This window comes from Lissotriton vulgaris, chromosome 10 (genome assembly GCF_964263255.1).
Source record: "Lissotriton vulgaris chromosome 10, aLisVul1.2, whole genome shotgun sequence".
NCBI lineage: Eukaryota > Metazoa > Chordata > Amphibia > Caudata > Salamandridae > Lissotriton > Lissotriton vulgaris.
This window is the reverse complement of record NC_141698.1, coordinates 533,673,458-533,684,486: the sequence shown is the minus strand read 5'-3', so window position 1 is coordinate 533,684,486 and position 11,029 is coordinate 533,673,458. Positions and strand designations below refer to the sequence as shown.

The 11,029-nt window shown below is 44.8% G+C and overlaps 1 pseudogene; it reads right to left on the bottom strand.

Annotated features, from left to right (window-relative positions):
- Positions 1-8,450: 8,450 nt before the first annotated feature.
- On the bottom strand, positions 8,451-8,999 carry LOC147685488 (lactoylglutathione lyase pseudogene; annotated as a pseudogene).
- Between the last annotated feature and the right edge of the window lie 2,030 nt (positions 9,000-11,029).

The following is an 11,029-nucleotide window of genomic DNA, read 5'->3' as shown; positions in this document are numbered from 1 at the left end:
GGATGCTATTTCAGCCTGCAAACAGAAACCAGATGAAGACACCAGTGATTTTTATTCTAGATTCGAAAAATGTTTTATTATTAATAGTGGCCTTAAGACAAATAGTGAATCATACCCACATCTTTTTGTGAGCAAATTAGTAGAGAATTCCTTACCCCCGATCAAAAATAGAGTACAGAAGGTTGAGAGTACCTGGCAAGCAAACAGTCCTTCCTAAATGTTACAAATGTTACAATATCACCAGAACCGAATTAGAGAGGAACAGGAACACGAAAAGAGACGCATGAAAGATACGAAAATGAAAGTACTAGTTGCACAATCAGTACCAGCTGATGGCCATAAAAAGGGCGCGGTACCTGTTAAAGGGAACTGTAATTATTGCAAGCAACCAGGTCACTATGTGAATGAATGTGCTGTCCTGAAACACAATATAGCTACAGGCAAGACAAAAGAGAGACCGCGTCCTCCTAGACAGCATAACATCCCGCAGAACACGCAAACGCCACAGAACTCGCAACAGACAGTAGCTACACCGCAACCCATTGCTGCCACACAACATGTCACGCAACAAATGTTCCTGTACGCACAGTCAGACTATCCAGAATATCAACAGTACTCATGAAATAGCCTAGAGAGGGAGGTTGGCTTGCCCCTTATTGAGGTTCCTGTAGATCAAGAGGGTCCTTATGTACATAGTTGTGTACTGGGAAAAAACAGAAAATTTCTGATTGACACAGGGGCGAGCAGAACTACCATCAGTCATGACGAGGTTCCAGGGGCACCCCTCTCAGGCTCACAGAATATTGCCCTGGGATTTTCAGGAAAGCCTATTGTTAATGAAGTGTCAAAGCCAGTTTCCCTAGGAGTCGGTCCATTGTCCCGTACTACAGACTTGTTACTTACTAAGTCATGTCCAGAAAACTTGCTTGGTATAAAGACATTGAAAGAACTAGGAGCAGTGATTTGTTGTTCTCCGGAAGGAGTGAGATTGTTTTGACGTGATTTCAAAGGACATTATGTATTGAGAGATTTTGATCCCAGACTCCAGAATGTACCACAGCATTTATGGGCGCAAGGTCCGACTGATGTAGGTTACATGCACATTACGCCACACCGTGTCACTCTCAAACAAGGAGTTGTACTGCCACGAATCCGACAATACAAGTTACCACCTGATGCTGTTGTAGCATTACTGAAGATTGTTGACAAACTCATTGCACAGGGAGTGGTTGTAGAAACTGACTCCAATATATGTAATTCTCCTATCATTCCTATTCTTAAACGAACTGACCCAAATGCACCACCAGTCTACAGACTTGTAATTGACCTCCGAGAACTGAACAAATGCATAATACCCCAGTACCCAGTGGTCCCAGACATTTCTTCATTACTGACTGCTATTGATTCCGAAGCGACGTTCTTTACTGTAATCGATCTCAAGAACGCCTTCTTTAGTGTCCCAATACATCCAGAAAGCCAGTACCTCTTCGGATTCTGTTTAAATGGACGCAGCTTTAAATTTACGAGGGCTCATCAAGGATTCACAGAAAGCCCTAGTATTTACAGTCAAGCATTGAAAAGACAACTAGACAGTATTCACATGCCTACCGACACCGCATTGCTCCAATATGTGGACGATCTCTTGATTACAGCACGAACAGAACGAGACTGTGAACGTGCATCACTGACAGTCTTATACTTTTTGGCAGACAAGGGGCACAAAGTGTCCCCTTCTAAGTTGCAATTCTGTGCACAGCAAGTGGTGTACCTTGGACACTTGCTGTCCAAGAGGGGTAGACAGCTGACACCAGACCGCATTCAGTTAATCGCACATCTTCCACAGCCCAAGACACAAAAGGAGGTACGGGCCTTCATTGGCCTCACCTCTTACTGCAGACAATGGATTCCCCAGTACGCATATCTAGCCAAGCCACTCATACAGTTGACAACACAGGAGGCAGCGTCTTCGACTGTCCTCCCTTGGACTCCAGAACATACACTCGCATTTGATGAATTGAAGAAAGCTCTATGTCAAGCACCAGTTTTAGCGACTCCATGTTACAGCAAGCCTTTGACACTTTTTGTCACTGAACGAGATGGTACAGCATTATCTGTCCTTACACAAGATCAAGCAGGAAAACACAAGCCTTGTGCTTATTTTTCTTGTACATTGGATCCAGTGGCCCAGGCTCTGCCTGCGTGCCTGAAATCAGTTGCAGCAACAGCCCTAGCAATCAGACAAAGCAATTCCATCGTGTTAGGACACCCCCTGACAGTACAGGGTCCACACTCAGTGGAAGTTCTCTTGAACAGGACTCAGACTCAACACCTGACTATAGCAAGACTGACAGGATATGAACTGACATTGTTCCAGCCACACATAGAGATCAGACGATGCAATACCATGAACCCTGCTACACTCTTGCCCTCAAGCACAGCAGACAGTGCACCACATGACTGTGTGGAAGTAGTTAATACTGTAACGAAGCCGAGACAAGACTTGACAGACATTGCACTACCCGACCCAGATCTGACACTTTATGTGGATGGTTCATGCATGAGAACAAGCACAGGACAGTTAGTGGACGCATATGCAGTGACTACTGATACTGAATTCATAGAGACACAACGAATTGATACCCTGTCAGCCCAAGCAGCAGAGCTCATCGCTCTGACCCAAGCCTGCATACGAGCCAAGAACTTGAAAGTAAACATATACACAGATTCACAGTATGCCTTCGGAGTCGTTCATGACTTCGGAGTCCTCTGGCAGGAGAGAGGTTTTCTGACCTCTCATGGGGCCAAGATACAGCATGGTCCCCTCATTCAGGCTCTGTTAGATGCAATACACTTGCCTACAGCCATAGCTATCATGAAATGCAAAGCACATACCAAAGTCACAGACACCATTTCCCAGGGTAACGACCTGGCAGATCGAACAGCTAAACTTACGGCCCAGACTCCAACAGACATTCCCACAGACACGACAAAGACAGAAGCACCATCACTGACAAACTGCATGACGGTCAGGGATCCCTCACAAGATGTACTCGGCATTCAGACACATGCCACTCCAGATGAAATCAAGAAATGGACTGAACAAGGAGGGGTCCAGACAGACCAGGGTTGGATGACAAAAGGCAAAGCCACATGGTTTCTCCCTGACTCCATGGTTCAAGTTATCATAAATACAGCACATAGCCCAGCACACTTAGGAGAAAAGGCCATGTTAGACAGTTTACAGAATATCCGGTTCAACAAGCACCTGCGTGCAGCAGCAAAACAGAAAGTGCGTACCTGCATGATCTGTTGTCAGTTCAATCCAGGCAAAGGCATTCCCGTGGAACAAGGTGGATTTCATCCTCCTGACCACCCTTTTGAAGTCCTCCAGATGGATTATATTCAGATGGACAGATGTCGAGGATACAAGTACGTCCTCGTAGTTGTATGTGCACTATCTAGATGGACAGAAGCGTACCCAGTCCCAGATTATACTGCTGTGACCACTGCCAGGCAGTTGGTCCGAGAATTCTTTCCGCGATACGGCTTGCCCCGTGTCGTGTACTCAGATAACGGTCAGCCATTCTCTTCTGAACTGATGAAACAAGTATCTCTTCTGTTAGGGTACCAGTGGAGATTCCATTGCGTATGACACCCAGAGGCAGTAGGTCTCGTTGAGAGACACAATCAGACACTTAAAACCAAACTAGCGAAGGTCTGTGCAGAAAAAGGCGTGGATTGGATGATAGCCTTGCCGGTTGCCCTCTTTTACATGCGTATGGTAGCTCATTCCAGAGCCGGACTGTCCGCGTACGAGGTGGTTTTTGGTAGACCGCCGAATATGTGGGGTACGCCTATGCCAAAACGAATAACTGATGTCGACAGTAATATGCTGACAGATTACCTGGCTTCCTTGATGTCTGCACTCCTTTCTTGTCGTTCACAGGTTGCAGCTGCCTTCCCCGACAACACCCAGGTGAAGGAACACTCGATTGTCCCTGGAGATCTTGTCTTCATTCGGAATTTTGATCGTTCAAGTCCTCTCGAGCCCCGCTGGCGCGCACCGAAGCTGGTACTACTGACGACGAGGACCGCCGTCAAGGTCGAGGGGAGGAAGGGCTGGATTCATGCCCACCACGTGAAACGCTTCCATGGACTTGGATTGGTAAAAGACACTTAGGACTGCCCTGATGTCAGTGACTCGAAACTCCCTTTGCTAGAAAAGACTCCGCAACAGGAGTACAAACTGAAGTTACGGTCTAGTAAGTCAGACAGCGTTTAATTGTTTAAGTACCCCTCGGGTGAAGCGGTTAGACAGGTTCCTGACATGTATAAGATTGTAGACCCAAATAGACAGAGAGATAGACAGAGGGATAAAAAAGAACAATATTGCAAAAACTTACGCAGCAGATGCATAGTAACTCTGATCATTATGTTTTTTCTAAGTATATCGATAATATGTATAAGCTTGACTCTACATGTTTTCTTTCCTCCTCTTGGTTCACATATACATTCTTCCTTCAATGACACTGTAGAGCACACATTCAGTGACCTGCCACCCCATGAATTGTCTTATCGACTAGCACTGCGCAACAATACTTTTATTTGTATGTTACACCATTCTCACCAGACCAGCAATGTAACGAATTGCTGGGTATGTGGCCGACTCCCACCTTATCAGAAAACGAAAGGAGTTCTGCCTCTCTTTCCTTATCCGTTCTCACACAATGGTTCGTGCGGAGCATGGTTTGCTTTAATGTCATCAACACAAGACAGAAAGTTCACAGATTCCCAGAGTGAATGGATTTGGGGGGACCTGAATATAGTAATGAATAGGGCATGTTTCCCCGACAAAGATGGTTTTCCCCAAAGGAAAGGAACAGATCTAGAAAATGAAGTGTATGAACTAGGAAATGTTACCCTTAACCTCATGATTCTAAACGTCCAGTCCGAGACAAATATAGGTTCACCGTTCATAACAGTTTTGCCAGTAAAAGGTAAATTATGCGTTAGAAAGAATGGTTCAGTGCACCTAGGACACAGTGATTGTAATACTGTGGTCGAATTCAATGATAAAGGAAAGTCTACTTTCAAAGCCTCCCGCCATTCCTATTTCATTTGTGGTCAGACAGCCTATGTACGTCTGCCCTTAGACCGGGGTGGGACGTGTTATATAGCGTTCCTACTGCCACCTGTTTTTCTAGCCCCATCCCATTATCACCGAGACTCACGACTAGTACATGTTAGACACAAGAGGGAGACCGATTCCCCAGTTGTCGATCAGACTGAGACAGCATTGGAGCAATATACAGATTTCAATAAAGGATTCTTTTTCTTCATAGGTCCCATCCAAAACAGTAAATTAATACGCAGATTGACAAGAACTTTGGAAGCAGTAGTGAATGAGACTACTTCTGCTTTAGGTAACTTTACAGAGGAGCAGTCTGCTATGAGACTTGCTGTTCTTCAGAACCGCCTTGTTCTTGACGTCATCCTGGCCGATAGGGGCGGGGCTTGTAGAGTGATCGGCTCCAGTTGTTGTGTGTTTATTTCAAATAACGCGCCATCCGTGTATGCAGCAATAACGAGGCTCCATAAGATAGCTCACGAGATACACCAGAATCCAGGCACCTGGACTTGGTCCGGTTGGCTCTGGAGTGTGATATCAGCCTGGGGATGGAAAGTACTGTCATTCCTAGGAATAATACTACTAGTTGTATTCAGTTGCTGTCCCTGTCTGCAATGTGGCCCAGCGATTTGCGGCTTGTGTGCCACTGCCTGTATTCCCCGTCCACATCCACGTTCACGTTCCCGTGCACAAATGAAAAAAGATGAGCAAATGATGCTATATGAGCAAATAAATGGTCTCATGAATATAGATGTGTCCTGAAGGGCACAGTGGGGGACAAGGAGGGAATGAGGAAATAGAAATTTTACGTGGTCAGTGTGTCCCCCACTCGCACCCTATCTATGTACCTATGCCCATGTATGTCCATGTCATCATGTAATTCCCTTCTCATGACTGTAATAATAATGCCTCTGCATTTCCGTCCAATGTTAGCATGTCAGTTATTAGGCACTCTATGAATGAAACGTTAATTCTGCACTGAGGCCTATGTTGCCAATGCATTTACATGGTACACATTTAAAAGTTGAGATGCACACGTTTTTGTGGCACAGCCGAGCCAGGACCCGAATTAAGGCTCCGAGCCTCCTGATACTCTGAAAACTGCAGTTTAGTTATGTATCCCTGACCTCTCACTTACTTCCTGCTCAGCCGAGAGGTGCCCAGCCTGGCCTGCCAAAGACAGTATTTTGCCTACAGTTATCTGCTCAGCTCCACAGAAAACACATTCCAGTCTATTGAAAGGGGTAAACATATTCCGCCTGCAGAAGATAGGGCCTAGCCTTTCTGTCTCCATTCAAGTGATTTACTGAACCCGTTTCCATAGAAGGCCCATGGCCCCACGCAATGCACGAAGAAATATATGCACACACTAGCATTTAGTGATGAGCAGCCTTTGCTCGAGAGACCTTTACTTCAGACAATACATCCTCCAAACACAAGATATCAGATAATGCCAAAGGTGCAGGTCGTTCTGACATCCCAGACTCCTCTACTAGTGCTAAAGTCAGCTCCCCCCAGCTCTCCCCAGTTACACGTCAATTCCACGTCATGACTAGTTTTGCGCGCACAAGTAGGGTAAAGGTTCCTGCTGACCGTGCAGACCCCCTCTATGCATTCACCCACCTATGAAACACCTATGACTCATCAAGTGAACACCCACGTGTACGCCTCCTTACACGCCTTCTTTCACGCCCATGTGTTCTTATCTCTCTCTTTCACTTGCTCCGCCTGGAGCGCTCCGCCTTCTCTATCCAATGCAATGTATGGTTTAACTATATATAATGTGTTATGTGAATAAAGATTTAGATGACGATCCTTCCTGAACCTTAGTGGTGATGGAACCCGATTCTTCAGTAGCTCGAGCTATTGCATTAAAGCCCTTTTGAATCGAACACCACGGACTTTGCCTCTCATTTTATGAGCAATCCTTATTAATGTATAGAAATTATGACAGGGTAATTAATTATTTACCACATTAATCTGGCGCCCGACAGGGACGAGTCCCCTTCCCCACGCGCCGGCGATATGGGTCCAGCCCCCTACCCCTTCTATAGCCGTGACGGACTTCAAGTGTACACGACAGAGGGACTTCCTGCCTACTCCCTCAGGCTCACGGAGGAGACGGAGACTGCGACCAGGCATCCACACGAGGCGGTGAGGATTGCGGACCATCCCGACCAGAGCCCAAGCTGAGAGAGCAAGGTCCGAGGTATCCCGAGGCCCACCTGTTCCGAGGCGCATGCGCAGCAGCAGAAGCAGTAGCAGTCCAGTCCAGTATCGAGTTTCCGAGGCCTTCAGTTTTGCTTCCCGGTGAGTACCGTTATTGGAAACGCATAGAGACGGGTTCATTTATTTGAGCCCGGTAAAGACGGGTCTGGGTACACAGATCCGGTAAAGACGTGTCCATTCAGGTGGATGCGGTAAAGACGTGTCTCCTTACGAGACCAGTATGGTTGTACTGTTTTTGCAGTGCATAAAGTAAAAAAGTTTTTCAGGAGTGTGTTTTTTCTATGTACTAGTTAGGATGTATCTGTTTTTAATGTTTTGATGTCGTAGTATGAATGATTGTTTCCAGTCCATTCTTGTGTATCTTGTGTTTTTGTTCAAATTAGTTCCAACATGCCACTGTTTCCGAAATTACGTCAGATAGGAACCAGGAAAGGGATACTCGAAGAGGCAGTTCCCGTCCCGCCTAGGGACACTCCTGGTCATTTTATGTACCAAAAGCATGGGTTAGATGCCATACTGTTTTTAGATTTATGAGTAGATTACACGAAGGATCTGGAAGAGAATTATAGATGGCCTGTCTCAGGGACATGGGATGCTGATTGCATCATGAGAGTAGAGGAAGCACTATGGAAAAAGAAAGCTAGACAGTCCCAGAAAGATGCCATTGAGTTGTGGCGTTAAGAAGCGCATAGGAGAACAGGGAAAGAAATCAACAAAGCAGAGAGAAGGAGAAGCATCAGAAAAAGCCAGAGAAAAAGAGCTAAAGGAAGAAGGTGATCTGTTACTTTTCTACAAAACATTAGGAAAATATAGTAACGCCATGTTCCTGAGGTTGTACAATATACAGACACTAGGTAACCTTTTTCAGCAGAAGGCTGGCCTACACAAGATGTTCACAGCACTCAAGAAAGATGACAAAATCACAAAAGAAAAAAAATGGAGAAATGCGGAGTTAGCCTTTTTAAAAAAGTGTTATGTCAAGTACAAAAAGATATAGAATTCCAATATTTCTTTTTATCGTACAGGCTCATTTTCAGCCTCCTGGAGCGATCTCTTCGAACATTTGATGGCACAGACCCAAAAGCTAAGATCTTTATATAATATTTAACATGCTGTTGGGACTGAGGATTTCAATCCAGTAACCGTCAGGATCCTGTAGAAAAGCAAGTCCTTCCATTTCACCATCATCTGGTTGCTTCACAGATGTTACTCCCAGACCTTCAAATCTTTTACAAGCTGTGTAGAAATCTTGAAATGCAATGCCAATGTGCCCAAATCCTTGAGGTTCAGAGCTTCCGTTATAATAACTCTTCTCTTCACTTCCCCAATTATGAGTCAGTTCTATTGTGGCCTTCCTGGAAAAAGTTCATGCTGTTCGTTCTTTTGTTTCGCTGGGGATATCCTTTTTGTGCCCATTACCCATGAAATCAAGTAAAAATTTCATAGATGAAAAATCACATTTCTGCAAAAGTGTCATTCCAAAAACTTTGGTATAAAATTCTAATGACTTCTTAGGATCTTTTATCCTAAGCATAGTTTGCTCCATGAAGTAATCCTTAGTCCTCGGGTCCCAGTCAGTGCATGCGCCGGCCATGTCCTCTTTGGACAGGCCATGCAATTCCGGCGCCAGGACTTCGGACATGATGCTGCTGTGGCGGCGGGTTTTAAATGAAAGAGAGGAGACCTGACCCTGGGACTGAACTAAGCAATACCAAAGGTGATGATGGACAGAGCGTTTGAGCAAATCAAACACTCACCCCCAGTCAAGTAATCTGGGTTTAATCCATCAACATTCTTTAGTTCACTCCACCACCCCAGTTCAGATATGGCCATATGCAAATCAGTCTGACCCTGTGCCTCATGGGAAGAGTCCAGCCCGAACTGCCCAGCCATGTCTTTCCTGGACCAGAAGCTAGTATCCTGGGACCGGTTTCGGGTTCATAACCTTCATCAGCCAGGCTATCTTGAATCCAGTGGCAAAGGGAGCAAGGGACCCACGTCTGGGGATACCCTGCCAACTTAGGGCGAACAAAGCGATACCAAAGGGGATGATGGACGGAGCGTTTGAGCAAATCAAACACTCACCCCAGTTAAGTGATCTGGGTTTAATCCATCATCATTCTTTAGCTCACTCCACATCCCCAGTTCAGACATGGCCATATCAAATCAGTCTGACCCAGTGCCTCATTGGAACAGTCCAGCCCGAACTGCCAAGCCATGTCTTCCCTGGACCAGAAACAAGCATCCTGGGACTGGTTTTGGGTTCATAACCCTCATCAGCCAGGTTATCTTGAATCCAGTGGCAAAGTGGGACTGAACTAGGCGGAGAGGCGGGAGATAGGTCCTTTACATTCTAATTTTCAACAAGTATTTCATAGAGCCAAGGTTTAAGATTGCTATGAGTGACATTTTCATAATGTTAGAGTAATTATGAGTGACATTTGAAGGACTATGGGTGGCACTTTCTCGCCAGCAGAATTAAGCAATACAGATGGGGAACGACCGCACCGAAATGCATTACGCCTGAGGAATGGTACTTGGTAGGAATAGTTGACTAGGAAGACAAATCAGTATTTCTTACCTGTGACACTGTATGTCTGCGTCAATATTTCATCTTTCTTGCAAATCAACATTCTGTGCCCTTTATTGCTGTTAGATAACGTGTAGGTACTGAGTTACTGCTTATCATTTAAAGGCAGAGCCAAATCCCATCTAAGTGGACCTGTTTCTTCTCAAATTCCATTCCTTTCTGATGAATTCATTCGATAGATTATCCATTCTCCTCGCCTCATTTATGATTATTGTTGCAGATATTATTGTTGTTCACCCATAAACAAATCATACTGGGTGTACTGCACTGATATTATATACTAGTGCGAACAGTTGGAGTCCCTAGTTTGACATTAATTAATTACCATGTAAAACTATTGTTTTTCACCTTTATCATTCCTGCATTTTGTAAAATTATGTTGCTTTCTTTTATTGTTATTTATTACTACTACTGGTTTTTGGAAAAGAAAATGCCACCTTTTACTTTACCTCCAGTGCTTGGGGCAAGGGGTACTAAACTGAAATAGGCACTGTGTAATATGGCTAAGTAGGCTCAAGACCCTGCTGCAAGGATTGGTGTGAAATCTGCAAGGCCCATGAATGGATGTCGTCTCCGTTCTTCATTTTTATTTGATGTTAATTGTGTGAGGTGGTGTGCTGTTATTTATAGTGCTGCGAAGCTCCAGTGATAGTGACACCTCGAGCACTGTAGAAAAACAATCTTTATTATTACTAATACCACAAATCTGTGTCATTGTATGTCAATTGGGCTTCAAGGCATGAGTTAAATTTCTTCATTTGTGGATGTTGTCCCTGTTTCTACATATTTCTTACAAGCATGAGCTATGATTACTGTGTGTAAAATGAGGTTTGTACAAAGTATGGCTCCAGGTACACAGGTTGAACATTGTCACATAGAAACTGTGCTCCTAAAGGGCTACAGTTCATGTAAAAAATAAAATCCGTCTTTTTGAATATGATGTAAAGTGGAATGTCTGCTTGGCAATTTATACAAATCATTCCATGGCATGTTTCTGCCGCTGCAGAGTGCCTTTGACCAGGGAGTGTGGAAGTTGTTGACAACGATAGCAGGCTTCATGTGCAGCTTGTCCGTGAGCAGAG